At 28.1% G+C, this 18451-nt stretch overlaps 2 long non-coding RNA genes across 2 annotated transcripts in view; one reads left to right on the top strand and one right to left on the bottom strand.

Annotated features, from left to right (window-relative positions):
- Positions 1–2797: 2797 nt before the first annotated feature.
- LOC126470443 (uncharacterized) overlaps positions 2798–18451 on the bottom strand; it is a 184650-nt gene continuing 168996 nt past the window's right edge. The window contains exon 3 of the long non-coding RNA XR_007586204.1: positions 2798–2907. This is a non-coding gene — a long non-coding RNA (uncharacterized LOC126470443). The remainder of the gene's footprint in view (positions 2908–18451) is intronic.
- The window catches only part of LOC126470445 (uncharacterized), a 35683-nt gene continuing 20045 nt past the window's right edge, over positions 2814–18451 (top strand). The window contains exon 1 of the long non-coding RNA XR_007586206.1: positions 2814–2896. This is a non-coding gene — a long non-coding RNA (uncharacterized LOC126470445). The remainder of the gene's footprint in view (positions 2897–18451) is intronic.

An 18451-nucleotide genomic window follows, 5' to 3' on the forward strand; every position in this document is an offset into this window, starting at 1 on the left:
ACCCCTGAAATGATCAAAATAATAATTATATCGCTATCAAACGTAATAAATATTAATTTTATTAAATTAAGACACCCAATATCAATAATGCTTTTCATTATCCTACAAACTTTTCTAGTTGCACTAATAACCGGAACAATAATGGAAAGATATTGATTATCATATATTTTATTTTTAACGTTTCTTGGTGGTATATTAGTTCTATTTATTTATATTACGAGAATTGCATCAAACGAAATATTTCAACCTAAATCAATTACGATAATTATTACCTTAACAATATGAATAATTATGATATCAACCTTAATTATTTTAGATATAACAATATTTATAGACTTTTTCAAAAATACTGAAACTATAAATATTGATAATTCAATCAATTATCAAGAAATAACAATATCTTTAGAAAAACTATATAATAGACCAACATTCATTATCACAATAATAGTAATAATTTATTTATTTTTAGCACTATTAGCGGTTGTTAAAATCACCAACATTAACCATGGGCCTATTTGTAAAATAAGATAATTTACTAATGAATAAACCCTTTCGAATGAGACATCCTTTAATTAAAATCATTAATAACTCTTTAGTTGATTTACCTGCACCAACAAATATTTCATTTTGATGGAATTTTGGTCCCTACTAGGGTTATGTTTGGTAATTCAAATTGTAACTGGACTATTTTTACATCAAATATTGAAATAGCATTTAGTAGTGTAGTTCACATCTGCCGAGACGTAAATAATGGCTGAATTATTCGAACCTTACATGCAAATAGAGCTTCTATATTTTTTATTTGTATTTATTTACATGTCGGACGAGGAATTAACTATGGATCTTACTTATACATACACACCTGAATAATTGGTACAGTAATCTTATTCTTAGTTATAGCAACTGCATTTATAGGATACGTTTTACCTTGAGGTCAAATATCATTCTGAGGTGCGACAGTAATTACTAATTTATTATCAGCAATTCCGTATTTAGGAACAGATTTAGTTCAATGAGTATGAGGAGGGTTTGCTGTTGATAATGCAACATTAAATCGATTCTTTACATTCCATTTTGTACTACCGTTTATTATTGCTGCATTGGCAGCAATTCATTTATTCTTCCTCCACCAAACAGGGTCTAATAACTTCTTACGCCTGAATGGAGATATTGAAAAAATCCCATTTCACCCATACTTTACTTTCAAGGACTCTATTACATTTGTATTAATAACATCATTATTAATTATACTGTGCTTGATTAATCCTTACCTCCTGGGAGATCCAGATAATTTTGTACCTGCCAACCCATTAGTAACCCCCGTCCATATTCACCCAGAATGATATTTCTTATTTGCTTGTGCAATTCTACGATCAATCCCTAATAAACTAGGAGGTGTTATTGCATTATTCTTATCAATTAGAATCTTAATAATTTTACCATTTTATAATAAAACACCATTCCGAGGTATTCAATTCTATCCTATCAATCAGATTTTATTCTGAATTATAGTAGTTGTTGTATGCTTATTAACATGAATTGGAAAACGACCTGTTGAAGAACCTTACATTATAACAGGACAAATCTTAACAATTATCTACTTTACATACTTCTTAATTAATGTACATGTTGCAAACGCATGAGGTAAACTAATTAAGGACTAATAAGTTAATTAGCTTAGGAAAAGCATATGTTTTGAAAACATAAAACTAGAAGTTTAACTGTCCTATTAACTTTTCTTAAAAAATTTCACTAAATAAATGAAATAAATAAAATCTTTAAACCAACAAAGAAATTAAAAAAATTTAAGGTAATGGCAAAAAACTTTTTCAAGCTAAGTACATTAACTTATCATAACGAAAACGTGGTAATGTCCCACGAACTCAAATAAAACCAAAGGACATAACAGCAAGCTTAATAAAAAATATACAAGAATAAAAGTCACCACCCAAAAAAATTAAAGCTAATAATATTCTTATAAAAACAATTCTAGTATACTCAGCTAAAAAAATTAAAGTAGCACCATATTCAATATTAAAACCTGAAACTAACTCAGATTCACCTTCGGCAAAGTCAAAAGGAGTACGGTTAGTCTCAGCTAAACAAGAAGCAAAACAAGCTAAAGCAAAAGGAAAAGAAATAATAATAAATCAACAATAAAGCTGATAAATTTATAAAATCAAACATGTTAAAACTACCAATTAAAATAATTAAAGATAATAAAATTAAAGCCAAACTAACTTCGTATGAAATTGTTTGAGCAACAGAACGAAGAGAACCTAGTAAAGAATAATTTGAATTAGAAGACCAACCAGCAATTACAACAGTATAAACACCTAATCTAGTACAACATAAGAAAAACAAAAATCCATAAGAAAAAGAACACATATAATTTAAGTAAGGGAAAATCACTCAAACAGCCTAGGAAATTATTAAATTAAAAACAGGAGAAAAGTAATAAAGTAAATAATTAGATATAATAGGAACTGGCTGCTCCTTACAAATTAACTTGATAGCTTCACTAAAGGGTTGAGGAATTCCAACAAAACCTACCTTATTTGGAACCTTTCGAATTTGAATGTTACCTAAAACCTTACGCTCTGATAAAGTTAAAAAAGCAACACTAATTAAAACACAAATAACTAATAAAAGAAAATTCAAAATAAACATAAATAAATCATAAAGTATCAATACCATTTGTAGAAAAAATCTACATAAATGAATTCTAAATTCAACACATTAATCTGTCAAAATAGTAATTTGATTAGTATTAATCAATAAAATAAAAATTTTTTCAAACATATGGTCCTTTCGTACTAATATGAATTAATAATCTTAGGATAGAAACCGACCTGGCTCACGCCGGTCTGAACTCAGATCATGTAAGAATTTAAAGGTCGAACAGACCTAATTACTGGGCTACTGCACCCAAAATTTTTCTTAATCCAACATCGAAGTCGCAATCTGCTTTGTCGATATGAGCTCTCAAAAACAATTACGCTGTTATCCCTGACGTAACTTAATCTTATGATCATAAATTATGGATCAAAACCACAAACATAAATAAATGATATAATAATGAAGAGTTTATTTATTCTTCATGTCACCCCAACATAACATCATCATTAAAAATAGATAGAGAAACAAAAAACTAAATAAAAATAAAATGTTCAGCTCTATATGGTTTTCTCGTCCCAAAGAGAAATTTAAGCCTTTTGACTCAAAAGTTAAATTCAAAATTTATTAAGAGACTGTTGATTTCTCGTCAAGCCATTCATTCCAGCAACTAATTAAGAGACTAATGATTATGCTACCTTTGCACGGTCAAAATATCGCGGCTCTTTAAAAATCTGCTCAGTGAGCTAGCCAGACCTCAGGCGGAAAACAATTTTGCCTAGTTCTTTATAATAAATTCACAAGGTAAAAATTATATACAAATAAATATACTAATTCTATCATTTTTACAAAAATTGTAAAATTAAATTTATAATCTTAATAAAAAACCTAAAATAATTATAAAATCAAAAATAAAAATAATAAACTAAAATGTAATCTTAGAGATAGCTGGTTTAAAGCTTACTATTATATTTTATAATACAAATTATAGGTTATTAACTTCAAAACTTATCCCTTAAAGAATAAATAAGTTAATATTTATACCTAAAAAATTAAATAAAAACAAATAACTTCAAAAAATTAAATATTTTCTTAAGAAATTAGATATCTTGGGAAACGATTAACATCTCATTTCTATAAATAATTTAATAATAATTATGATACATTAACCATAAATTATTTATAAATCAACCCAAATCGAGACAAGTAAAGTAAATACTAAAATTTTGATAAACCCTGATACAAAAGGTACAATAAAAAAATTTACTTTTAAAAATTTAAGATAATATTTCATAAAACAATTACATTACCAATAAACTGTAATCTAAAAAATCAATTCTACAAAATATACTAAGACAAAATTCGACAAAATTATTTTTATTAAATAATTAAATAAAAAAAATAAATATAATAAAATAAATAATCAACATATCCTGATTTGCACAGAAAAATTTTCAGTGTAAATGAAACACTTTACTAATAAGTTATATCTTGAAACTCTTCCTAGATACACTTTCCAGTACATCTACTATGTTACGACTTATCTCATCTAAATTGAAGCTAAATTAAAATAATAAAATAGAATAATCAATAATGAGAGCGACGGGCGATGTGTACACATCTCAGAGCCAATTACAGTTAAATTAAATAAATTAAATTACTATCAAATCCACCTTCATTAATAGTATTTCACCATCACATCCGTTATAAACAATAATCTATTGTAACCCACCTCCTTTTAACTATAAGCTGCACGTTGACCTGAAATATTTTATAAATATAAATCTTATTATTCAAATTTCACGGATTCATAAAAAGAGCTATAAATAAATTTTAACATTTCACCTTACAAATTAATATTTTAACCTTAAAAATATAAACAACTGTTTTAACCAATAATATTTACCTCAAAATGATATTTGACCTCAAGGTAAAATGTATCCTATAAATGCAGTTGCTATAACTAAGAATAGGATTACTGTACCAATTACTCAGGTGTGTATGTAAATGTAAGATCCATAGTAAATTCCTCGTCCGACATGTAAATAAATACAAATAAAAAATATAGAAGCTCCATTTGCATGTAAGGTTCGAATAATTCAGCCATTATTTACGTCTCAGCAGATGTGAACTACACTACTAAATGCTCTTTCAATATTTGATGTATAATGTATAGCTAAAAATAGTCCAGTTACAATTTGAATTACCAAACATAACCCTAGTAGGGACCCAAAAGTCCATCAAAATGAAATATTTGTTGGTGCAGGTAAATCAACTCAAGAGTTATTAATGATTTTAATTAAAGGATGTCTCATTCGAAAGGGTTTATTCATTAGTAAATTATCTTATTTTACAAATAGGCCCATGGTTAATGTTGGTGATTTTAACAACCGCTAATAGTGCTAAAAATAAATAAATTATTACTATTATTGTGATAATGAATGTTGGTCTATTATATAGTTTTTCTAAAGATATTGTTATTTCTTGATATTTGATTGAATTATCAATATTTAATAGATTCAGTATTTTTGAAAAAGTCTATAAATGTTGTTATATCTAAAATAAATAATGTTGATATGATAAATATTCATATTGTTGACGTAATAATTATCGTAATTGATTTAGGTTGAAATATTTCGTTTGATGAAATTCTCGTAATATAAATAAATAGAACTAATATACCACCAAGAAACGTTAAAAATAAAATATATGATAATCAATATCTTTCCATTATTGTTCCTGTTATTAGTCCAACTAGAAAAGTTTGTAGGATAATGGAAAGCATTATTGATATTGGGTGTCTTAATTTAATAAAATTAATATTTATTACGTTTGATAGCGATATAATTATTATTTTGATCATTTCAGAGGTTAGTTTATTAAAAATATCGGTTTTGCGGACCGACGATGGAAAGCTTTTCCACCTCTGAAGTTTTAAAAGTGGGAGCTGGACTTATTTCCGGTTTACAAGACCATCGTTTTTTTTTTTAAACTTTTAAACTAATGTTTATGTTCTCTGTGTTTACTTCTTTATTGGTTTATGTTGCTGGTGTTTATGTATTATCTTCTAAATGTAAGCATTTATTAATGGTTCTTTTGAGATTAGAATATATTGTTCTTTCTTTATTTATATTGGTTATTGTTTTTCTCATTGAGTTTGATTATGATTATTTTTTTCCTGTTATTTTTTGTTTTTTTCTGTTTGTGAAGGTGAATTAGGTCTTTCTGTTTCAGTTTCAATAATTCGTTCTCATGGGAATGATTTTTTTAAATCTTTTGGTTTATCTTTATGTTAAAGTATTTATTTATAACTATTTTTTTGATCCCTCTTTGTTTGGTCAATAATTGTTGATGGTTGGTTCATTCTTTAATGTTTCTGTCAAGTTTTGTTTTTATGATTTGTGTTTATTCATATGCAGATTTGAATATGACTAGATATTATTTTGGTATTGATTTTTTTCTTTTACTTTGAATCTGCTTAGTTTTTGAATTTGTTCCTTAATAATTACTGCTAGAGGTTCAGTTTATTTAAGTTCTTATCATTCTAATTTTTTTGTCTTTATAGTCTTAATTTTAACGATTATGCTTTATGGTTCGTTTGCTAGATTGAGTCTTCTTTCTTTTTATATTTTTTTTAGGCTAGATTGGTTCCTACTTTACTTTTGATTTTGGGTTGAGGCTATCAACCTGAATGGTTGCAGGCTGTTGTTTATTTAATTTTTTATACTCTGCTTGCTAGATTGCCTTTATTATTAGTGTATTTAAGGTTTATGATTTTTCTAATACTTTATATTTTCCTTTATTGGTTGATTTTGGTTCTTATTATTTTATATTTTATGTGTTTATAATTCTTGCTTTTTTAGTTAAGATGCCGATATTTTTGGTTCATTTGTGGCTTCCTAAGGCCCATGTTGAGGCTCCTATTTCAGGTAGAATGATTCTTGCTGGTGTATTATTAAAGTTAGGTGGTTACGGTATTTTTCGTGTTATGAAGGTTATTTCTTATTTGGGTTTAAAGTTTAATTATTTTTGATAGTCTTTAGGTTTATCTGGTGGGGTTATTGTTACATTGATATGTTTTCGTCAGGTTGATTTAAAGTCTTTAATTGCATATTCTTCTGTTGCTCATATAGGAATGGTTATTGGAGGATTGATAACTATGAATTGATGAGGTTGTATGGGTTCTCTTTCTTTAATGGTTCATCATGGTTAGTGTTCTTCTGGTTTATTTTGTTTATCTAATATTATTTATGAGCGTTTAGGTAGACGAAGATTATTAATTAACAAGGGTATAATTAATTTGATACCAAGATTGGCTTTAGGATGATTCCTATTGAGATCTTCTAATATAGCTGCTCCTCCTTCTTTAAATTTGGTAGGTGAACTAAGATTATTAAATAGAATTATATCTTGATCTTCTTTTAGATATTTTGCTTTAATTTTTTTGCCTTTTTTTAGAGCTGTTTATAATTTATATATGTTTTCTTATTCTCAGCATGGTAATTATTATTCTGGTGTTTATACTTGTTCTCTTGGTTATTTTCGTGAATATCATCCTTTACTTTTACATTGATTGCTTTTAAATATTCTTTGTTTAAACGGAGAGTATTTTTTTATTAAGGTTGCTTGATTATTTTAATTAAAAATGTTGTTTTGTGGAGTCAATGATATGAAGTTTTCATCTTAGGCCGTGAATTGGTTTTCTATTTGTTCTTTGAGTTTTTTTTCTTTATTTTTTTCTAGAACTATAATTTTTATTTTGGGTTTTTATTATTTAATAATATATTATAGAGTTTTTGTTGAATGAGAACTTTTTAATTTAAATGGTTCTATGGTTGTTATGACTTTAATTTTGGATTGAATGTCTCTTATTTTTATGTCTTTTGTTATGTATATTTCTTCTTTGGTTATTTACTATAGAGAGGATTATATGTTGGGAGAAAAAAATATAAATCGTTTTATTATTATTGTTTTAATATTTATTCTTTCTATAGGTTTTTTAATTATCAGTCCTAATTTGATTCGAATTTTATTGGGATGGGATGGTTTAGGTTTAGTTTCTTATTGTTTAGTTATTTATTATCAAAATGTGAGATCTTATATTGCAGGTATGTTAACTGCACTTTCTAATCTTATTGGTGATTTTGCTACTTTCATTTCTATTGCTTGAAAATTGAATTTTGGTGGATGAAATTAAATTTATTATTAAGATTTTATTTCTAATTCTTTTGAAATAAAGCTTATTACTATATTAATTGTTTTAGCAGCTATAACTAAAAGAGCTCAAATTCCCTTTTACTTCTTGACTTCCTGCTGCTATGGCTGCCCCTACTCCTGTTTCTGCTTTGGTTCATTCTTCTACTCTTGTTACTGCTGGGATTTATTTATTAATTTGTTTCAGACCAATATTAGATACTTATAATTGTGGTTGATTCTTACTTTTAATTGGTTGTATAACTATGTTTATGGCTGGTTTGGGAGCAATTTTGAATTTGATTTAAAGAAAATTATTGCCTTTTCTACTTTAAGACAACTTGGTTTAATAATAAGTATTTTGGCTATGAGTTATCCAAAACTTGCATTTTTTCATTTATTAGCTCATGCTTTATTTCAGGCTTTATTGTTTATGTGTGCAGGTTCAATAATTCATAATTTAAAGGATTCTCAGGATATTCGTTTTATAGGTTCAATTGTTAATTTTATGCCTTTAACTAAGTTTGTTTTAATGTTTCTAGTTTGTCTTTGTGTGGTATACCATTTTTAGCAGGTTTTTATTCAAAGGATTTAATTCTTGAAATGGTTTGTTTAAGATGAATTAATTGTTTGATTTTTTTTCTTTATTTCTTTCCTACTGGTTTAACTGCTTCTTATTCTTTTCGTCTTTTTTATTATTCAATATCTGGTGATAATAATTTTTATTCTACATTTTCTTTTGATGATAAGGGTTATTATATTTCTTTTGGTATAATTGGTTTATTGTTTGTTGCAGTTTTTGATAGTAGTCTTTTGTCTTGGTTAATTTTTCCTGTTCCTAATGTGATTGCCTTGCCTTATTATTTAAAGTTTTTAACTATTACTGTAGTTGTTTTGGGTGCTTATTTCTAATTTTGATTTTTCTCAAAATTTATTTTCTTTAAGTGTACTTTCTTTTGTCAGATTTGCTGGTTCTATGTGGTTTATACCTTTTATTTCGACTAAGTTTATTAGATATTTTCCTTTAAAATTGGGTTATTGTTCATCTAAATAATTTGATTATGGTTGAGGTGAATTATTTGGTGGTCAAGGTTTGTATAGACTATTTATTTATTTAATTAGTTATACACAAGTTTGGTATGATTCTAATTTTAAGATGTATCTTATAACTTTTATTATTTTAATATTTATTTTGGTGGTACTATTTTTCGTTTACTTAAATAGCTTATAATTAGAGCGTGACACTGAAGATGTTAAGGAGGTATTTTTACCTTTAGGTATTTATAAATATACATATATTACTTTTACAGTGAAAATGTAATGTTTTATTTAAACTATATAAAGTTTAGAAATGTTAACGAAGTTTAACCGCTAATATAAATAGTTAACAGCTTTGATATTGGCTTTACATTTCCTTAAATGGAACTATACAGTTCAATTATATTATTAACAGTAATACGCGTTCTTTTTGGCTTCAATTAATAAAAATAAACTTATGTTTAACTACAACTCCTTATCCTGCTCATTGTAAGGCTCCTTGATTTCATTCATGGTATAGTCCACCTAATAATACAATAATAAAAAATATTGTTGATACTGTTCAGATTATAATGTCTGAAGTTTTAAAAATAATTACAATTGGGAGGATTAGTGCGATTTCTACATCAAAAATTAAGAAAATTACTGCAATTAAGAAGAATCGAAGTGATGATGGTATTCGTGCTGATCTTTTTCGGTCAAATCCACACTCAAATGGTGATCTTTTTTCTCGGTCATTAATTAATTTTTTTGATAATGTTGTTGCAAGGATTATAACAGTTATTGGAATAATAAATCTAATAAAAATTCTTGTAGATAAAATTAGGATTGTTTTTCTTGATTTATATCAAGCTTTTTGATTGGAAGTCAAATGTGCTATTTATACTAGAAAAACAATCATCTACCTCATCAATAAATGGAAATGTATAAGAATAATCATACTATGTCTACAAAGTGTCAGTATCATGCTGCAGCTTCAAATCCAAAGTGGTGTCTTGGTGAGAATTGGTTTATTGAATGTCGAAGTAGACATGTTGATAAGAAAATTGTTCTGATAATTACATGTAGACCATGGAATCCTGTTGCAACAAAGAATGTTGATCGATAAACTGCGTTTGCAATGGTGAAGGGTGCTTCTCAATATTCGTATGCTTGAAGTATAGTGAAGTATAGTCCTAGTAGTACTTTGAAGAATAGTCCTTGTAGTGCTTGAGTATGATTAGATTCTATTAAACTGTGATGTGCTCATGTTACTGTTACTCCTGATGCTAAAAGAATAGATGTATTAAGTAATGGAATTTGTATAGGATTAAAAGGTTGAATTCCTATTGGGGGTCATAATATCCCTAGTTCAATAGTGGGTGCTAGTCTTCTTCTAAAAAATGCTCAGAAAAATGAAACAAAGAATAGTACTTCTGATGCAATAAATAAAATTATTCCTCATCGTAATCCAATTGATACAAATCCCGTATGTAGTCCGTGGTATGTTCCTTCTCGTACTACATCTCATCATCATTGGATTATAGTTATTAGGGTAATTCCAAATCCGATTATAAATAAGTTAATGTTAAATAGGTGAAATCAATTTGCTAATCCTGATACTAGAACTATTGCTCCAATTGCTCCTGTTAATGGTCAACGTCTGTAATCTACTAAGTGGAATTGGTGGTTTGAGTGAGTTGTTAACATAAGTTTAGTATACTTCTTTAGAATATAAAGTTCTAAAAATTGAGAAAACATAGGCTTGAATTATTGCTACTGCTGATTCTAGAATTAACAGAAGTATTTGTCCAATAATTAATAGTGACACTAAGTTTATTGCTATAGATGGTCCTGTATTTCCTAGTAGTGTTAATAGTAAGTGTCCTGCAATTATATTTGCTGCTAGTCGTACGGCTAGTGTACCTGGTCGAATGACATTTCTAATTGTTTCCATTAATACTATAAATGATATTAATGCAGGTGGTGTTCCTTGGGGGACAAGGTGTGTAAATATGTGATTGGTATGATTTATTCATCCAAATAACATAAATCTTAATCATATAGATAGAGCGATTGCAAATGCTAATGCTAAATGTCTTGTTCTAGTAAAGATGTAGGGGAATAATGCTATGAAATTATTAAATAGTATAATAATAAAGATTGAAATGAAGATGAATGTTGTTCCATTAAATGATTTTGGTCCTAGTAGTGTTTTAAATTCATTGTGTAAGGTTAAGTTTACTTTATTTCAAATAATATTAATTCGTGATGGTGTAAGTCAAAATATTGATGAGATTAATAATAATCCTAAGAATGTTCTAGTTCAATTTAATGATAAATTGAAGATATTAGTTGATGGATCAAATGTTGAAAATTATTTTGTTATCATTTTCAATTCAAGTTCTTTATATCAACTGTTCTTTTTCCTGCTCTTTTAATAAGATTTGGTTTAAATGAGAAAAAGTTTATTTGATTAAATAAAATTAATGTAGTCGAAAATATATTAAATAGGAAGAATCAAATGAGAGGGGATATTTGAGGGATTTGGATTAAATTTCCCCATCAGAAGTAGTCGTTAATTTACTATTTTATGGTTTAAGAGACCATTACTTACTTTCAGTCATCTGATGTATTTCAAGGTGTACTAATTATTTAGTTATTTTAGATTGACACTCTAATGTTATATATTTTAACTAACTCCTTAGATTATCTTAGATAATTACTTGATAAATAAGTTTACTGAAGATCTTTCAATTACAATTGGTATGAATCTGTGGTTTGCTCCACAAATTTCTGAGCATTGTCCAAAGAACAGTCCTGGTCGGTTTATTGTAAATGTTCCTTGGTTTAGTCGGCCCGGCGTTGCGTCAATTTTAACCCCTAATGCAGGTACTGCTCATGAGTGTAGAACGTCTGATGCTCTTGTTAATACTCGTACTTCCGTATTTATTGGTAGAATTGTTCGGTTATCTACATATAGAAGTCGAAATCCGTCGTTTTCTAGGTCTTGTTCTGTTGTTATATAAGTGTCGAATTCCACATCTATAAAGACAGAATATTCATATCTTCAGTATCATTGTCGTCCAATTGTGTTAATTGTGATTATTGCATCTACTGAATCATCAAGTAAATATAGTAGTCATAATGATGGGAGTGCAATAAAAATTAGAGTAATTGCTGGTAGTGCTGTTCAGATTGTTTCAATTAAATGTCCGTGAAGTATGTTTCGGTTTGTATAGGCAATGAATAATATGTAACTTATAGCATAACCTACAATTACTGTAATTAATAATAATACGACCATAGTATGATCATGGAAGAATGATAGTTGCTCCATTAATGGTGAAGCTCCATCTTGAAGGGATAAATTTGATCATGTTGCCATTAATGAATTTTTCTAATAAAAGGTCAAACCTTTATTTGTAGAGCTTAAATCTACTGCACTAATCTGCCATATTAGAATCTAGAAATTATGGTAGTTCTGAGTAACTGTGTTCTGCAGGTGGATTATTTTATAGTCATTCTGTTGATCTTCTTATATTAGCTCTAAATATGATTGCCCAGTTTGTAACCATTCTTTCTCATATAATTACAATGAATATAATGATTCCTACAATAGAAATTGTAGACCCAATTCTTGATACTACATTTCATGATGTATATGCATCTGGATAGTCTGAATATCGTCGTGGTATTCCTGCTAGTCCTAGGAAGTGTTGAGGGAAGAATGTTAAGTTTACTCCAATAAATATAATTGTAAATTGGATTTTTAATCATGTATTATTTATAGTTAATCCTGTAAATAATGGGTATCATTGAATAACACCTCCTATGATTGCAAATACTGCTCCTATGGATAACACATAATGGCAGTGAGCTACTACATAATATGTATAATGTAATATGATTTCAAGTGATGAATTTGCTAATACTAATCCTGTTAATCCACCAATTGTGAATGGAAAAATAAATGCTAAAGCTCATAATAGCGGGGGACTGAATTTGAATTCAGATCCATATAGCGTAGCTAATCATCTGAATACCTTAATTCCTGTAGGTACAGCAATAATTATTGTTGCTGATGTAAAGTATGCTCGTGTGTCAACATCTATTCCTACTGTGAATATGTGATGTGCTCATACAATAAATCCCATTAGTCCAATTGATAATATAGCATAAATTATACCTAATGTTCCAAATGATTAAATTTTTCCTCTTTCTTGACATACAATGTGAGAAATAATTCCAAATCCAGGCAGAATTAAAATGTAAACTTCTGGGTGTCCAAAGAATCAGAATAGGTGTTGATAGAATTGGGTCACCCCCTCCTGCAGGGTCAAAGAATGATGTATTTAAATTTCGATCTGTTAATAGTATAGTAATAGCCCCTGCTAATACTGGAAGCGATAAAAGGAGGAGAAGGCCTGTAATAGCTACAGATCAGACAAATAAAGGTGTTTGATCTAGAGTTATACTTTTTGATCGTATATTAATTGCTGTTGTAATGAAGTATACTGCACCAAGAATAGATGATACACCTGCTAAGTGAAGTGAAAAAATAGCTAGGTCTACAGATGCCCCCCCATGTGCGATAGCTCCTGCAAGAGGAGGGTAAACTGTTCATCCTGTACCACCACCATTATCTACAATAGAAGATGTAAGAAGAAGGGTTAGTGAAGGCAGTAGTAATCAAAAACTTATATTATTTATTCGTGGGAACGCTATATCTGGTGCACCAATTATTAATGGTACTAGTCAATTACCATATCCACCAATTATAATAGGTATTACTATAAAAAAAATTATTACAAATGCGTGGGCTGTAATAATGACATTATAATTTTGGTCATCTCCAATTAGAGATCCTGGTTGACAAAGTTCAGCACGAATAAGTATTCTTATTGATGTTCCTACTATTCCTGCTCATGCTCCATATAAGAAGTATAAAGTACCAATATCCTTATGGTTTGTTGAGAATAATCATTTTTGCGCTCAGATGGCTGAATTTAAGGTGGTAGACTGTAAATCTTTAAATATTTGAATCTTTTATTTTTTCTTATTTTTATAAATTTTTAAATTTCTTATTTTGTTTCCAAAAGTTTTATTTTTGCTTATTTATTCACTTTTTCTTTGTATTATATGTTAGTTTTGTTAAACTAAATGTTCTATTTGCAGTAATTTGATTTAATTATCAAGTGATTTTGGATTTAGCAATTGATATAGTATCGGCATAATTCGTGCCAGCAACCGCGGTTATACGATTGATACAAGTGAATATTATTGGTTAATACAGTTGTTCATATTTTTAGGGTTAAAATATAAATTTGTAAGGTGAAATGTTAAAATTTATTTATAGCTCTTTTTATGAATCCGTGAAATTTGAATAATAAACTAGGAATAATTACCCTATTATTTCAAATGTTAATTATATTTACCAGGGTACTATTAGTTAAAATATATAACATTAGAGTGTCAATCTAATATAACTAAATAATTAGTACACCTTGAAATACATCAGATGACTGAAAGTAAGTAATGGTCTCTTAAACCAAAAAATTGTAAATTAACGACTACTTCTGATGGGGAAATTTAATCCAAATCCCTCAAATATCCCCTCTCATATGATTCTCCCTATTTATTATATTTTCGACTACATTAATTTTATTTAATCAAATTAACTTTTTCTCATTTAAACCAAATCTTATTAAAAGAGCAGAAAAAAGAACAATTGATATAAAGAACTTGAATTGAAAATGATAACAAACATATTTTGAACATTTGATCCATCAACTAATATCTTCAATTTATCATTAAATTGAACTAGAATATTCTTAGGATTATTATTAATCCCATCAATATTACTTACACCATCACGAATTAATATTATTTGAAATAAACTTAACTTAACCTTACACAATGAATTTAAAACACTACTAGGACCAAAATCATTTAATAGAACAACATTCATCTTCATTTCAATTTTTATTATAATACTATTTAATAATTTCATAGCATTATTCCCCTACATCTTTACTAGAACAAGTCATTTAGCATTAACATTTGCAATCGCTCTACCTATATGATTAAGATTTATGTTATTTGAATGAATTAATCATACCAATCACATATTTACACACCTTGTCCCCCAAGGAACACCACCTGCATTAATATCATTTATAGTATTAATTGAAACAATTAGAAATGTCATTCGACCAGGTACGCTAGCAGTACGACTAGCAGCAAATATAATTGCAGGACACTTACTAGTAACATTACTAGGAAATACAGGACCATCTATAGCAATAAACTTAATTTCACTATTAATTATTGGACAAATACTTCTGTTAATTCTAGAATCAGCAGTAGCAATAATTCAAGCCTATGTTTTCTCAATTTTAAGAACTTTATACTCTAGAGAAGTATACTAAACTTATGTTAACACCTCACTCAAACCATCCATTCCATTTAGTCGATTACAGACCTTGACCATTAACAGGAGCAATTGGAGCAATAGTTCTAGTATCAGGATTAGCAAAATGATTTCACCTATTTAACATTAACTTATTTATAATCGGATTTGGAATTACCCTAATATCTATAATCCAATGATGACGAGATGTAGTACGAGAAGGAACATACCAAGGACTACATACGGGATTTGTATCAATTGGATTACGATGAGGAATAATTTTATTTATTGCATCAGAGGTACTATTCTTTGTTTCATTTTTCTGATTATTGTTTAGAAGAAGACTAGCACCCACTATTGAACTAGGGATATTATGACCCCAATAGGAATTCAACCTTTTAATCCTATACAAATTCAATTATTTAATACAGATATTCTTATAGCATCAGGAGTAACAGTAACATGAGCACATCATAGTTTAATAGAATCTAATCATACTCAAGCATTACAAGGACTATTCTTCACAGTACTACTAGGACTATACTTCACTATACTTCAAGCATACGAATATTGAGAAGCACCCTTCACCATTGCAGACGCAGTTTATGGATCAACAATCTTTGTTGCAACAGGATTCCAACGTCTACATGTAATTATCGGAACAATTTTCTTATCAACATGTCTACTTCGACATTCAATGAACCAATTCTCACCAAGACACCACTTTGGATTTGAAGCAGCAGCATGATACTGACACTTTGTAGACGTAGTATGATTATTCTTATACATTTCTATTTATTGATGAAGTAGATAATTGTTTTTCTAGTATAAATAGTACATTTGACTTCCAATCAAAAAGCTTGATATAAATCAAGAAAAACAATCCTAATTTTATCTACAAGAATCTTTATTAGATCTATTATTCTGATAATTGTAATAATCCTTGCAACAACATTATCAAAAAAATTAATTAATGACCGAGAAAAAAGATCACCATTTGAGTGTGGATTTGACCCAAAAATATCAGCACGAATACCATTCTCATTTCGATTCTTCTCAATTGCAGTAATTTTCTTAATTTTTGATGTAGAAATCGCACTAATCCTCCCAATTGTAATTATTTTTAAAACTTCAGACATTATAATCTGAACAGTATCAACAATATTTTTTATTATAGTATTATTAGGTGGACTATACCATGAATGAAATCAAGGAGCCTTACAATGAGCAGAATAAAGGGTTGTAGTTAAACATAACATTTGGGTTGCATTAAAAAAGTATTGATATAATCAATCAACCTTAAATAGAATAAGAAGCGAAGTATTGCAGTCAGTTTCGACCTGGAAGGTTGGTAAATAAAATACCCTTATTCTTCTTAATTGAAGCCAAAAAGAGGCGTATTACTGTTAATAATATAATTGAACTATAAAGTTCCAATTAAGGAAATGTAAAGCCAATATGAAAGCTGCAAACTTTTTATATAATAACAATTACCATGCTGAGAATAAGAATACATATATAAAGTATAAACAGCTCTAAAAAAAGACAAAAAAATTGAAGCAAAAAAATCTAAAAGATGATCAAGATATAATTCTATTTAATAATCTAAGTTCACCTACCAAATTTAAAAAAGGAGGAGCAGCTATATAAGAAGATCTCAAATGGAATCATCATAAAGCCATTCTTGGTGTCAAATTAATTGTACCCTTGTTAATTAATAATCATCGTCTACCTAAACGCTCGTAAATAATATTAGATAAACAAAATAAACCAGAAGAACACAAACCATGGCCAATCATTAAAGAAAGAGAACCCATACACCCTCATCAATTCATAGTTATCAATCCTCCAATAACCATTCTTATATGAGCAACAGAAGAATATGCAATTTAAGACTTTAAATCAACCTGACGAAAACAAATAAATCTAACAATAACCCCACCAGATAAACCTAAAGACAATCAAAAATAATTACACTTTAAACCCAAATAAGAAATAAGCTTCATAATACGAAAAATACTGTAACCACCTAAATTTAATAAAATACCAGCAAGAATCATTCTACCTGAAATAAAGGCCTCAACATGGGCCTTAGGAAGCCACAAATGAACCAAAAATATCGGCATCTTAACTAAAAAGCAAGAATTATAAACACATAAAATATAAAATAATAAGAACCAAAATCAACCAATAAAGGAAAATATAAAGTTTTAGAAAAATCATAAACCTTAAATAACACTAATAATAAAGGCAATCTATCAACCAGAGTATAAAAAATTTGATAAACACCAGCCTGCAACCGTTCAGGTTGATAGCCTCGACCCAAAATCAAAAGTAAAGTAGGAACCAATCTAGCCTCAAAAAAAATATAAAAAGAAAGAAGACTCTATCTAGCAAACGAACAATAAAGCATAATCATTAAAATTAAGACTATAAAGACAAAAAAATTAGAATGATAAGAACTTAAATAAACTGAACCTCTAGCAGTAATTATTACGGAACAAATTCAAAAACTAAGCAGACTCAAACTAAAAGAAAAATAACCAATACTTAAATAATATCTAATCATATTCAAATCTGCATATGAATAAACACAAATCATAAAAACAAAACTAGACAGAAACATTAAAGAATGAACCAACCATCAACAATTATTGACCAAACAAAGAGGGATCAAAAAACTAGTTATAAATAAATACTTTAACATAAAGATAAACCAAAAGAATTAAAAGAATCATTCCCATGAGAACGAATTATTGAAACCAAAATAGAAAGACCTAAAGCAAATTTACAAATAGAAAAAACCAAAAAATAACAGGAAAAAAATACTCATAATCAAACTCAATAAGAAAAACAATAAGCAATATAAATAAAGAAAGAACAATATACTCTAATCTCAAAAGAACCATTAATAAATGCTTATGTTTAGAAGAAAAAACATAAACACCAGCAAAATAAATCAATAAAGAAGTAAAGGCAGATAATATAAACATTAGTTTTAATAGTTTACAAATAATGCCAGTCTTGTAAACCGGAAATAAGTCCAGCCCCCACTTTTAAAACTCCAGAGGTTGAAAAGCTTTCCATCATCGGTCCCCAAAACCGATATTTTTAATAAACTAACCCCTGAAATGATCAAAATAATAATTATATCGCTAACAAATGTAATAAATATTAATTTCATTAAATTAAGACACCCAATATCAATAATGC

This window comes from Schistocerca serialis, chromosome 3 (assembly GCF_023864345.2).
Source record: "Schistocerca serialis cubense isolate TAMUIC-IGC-003099 chromosome 3, iqSchSeri2.2, whole genome shotgun sequence".
In the NCBI taxonomy this organism is placed as follows: Eukaryota; Metazoa; Arthropoda; class Insecta; order Orthoptera; family Acrididae; genus Schistocerca; species Schistocerca serialis.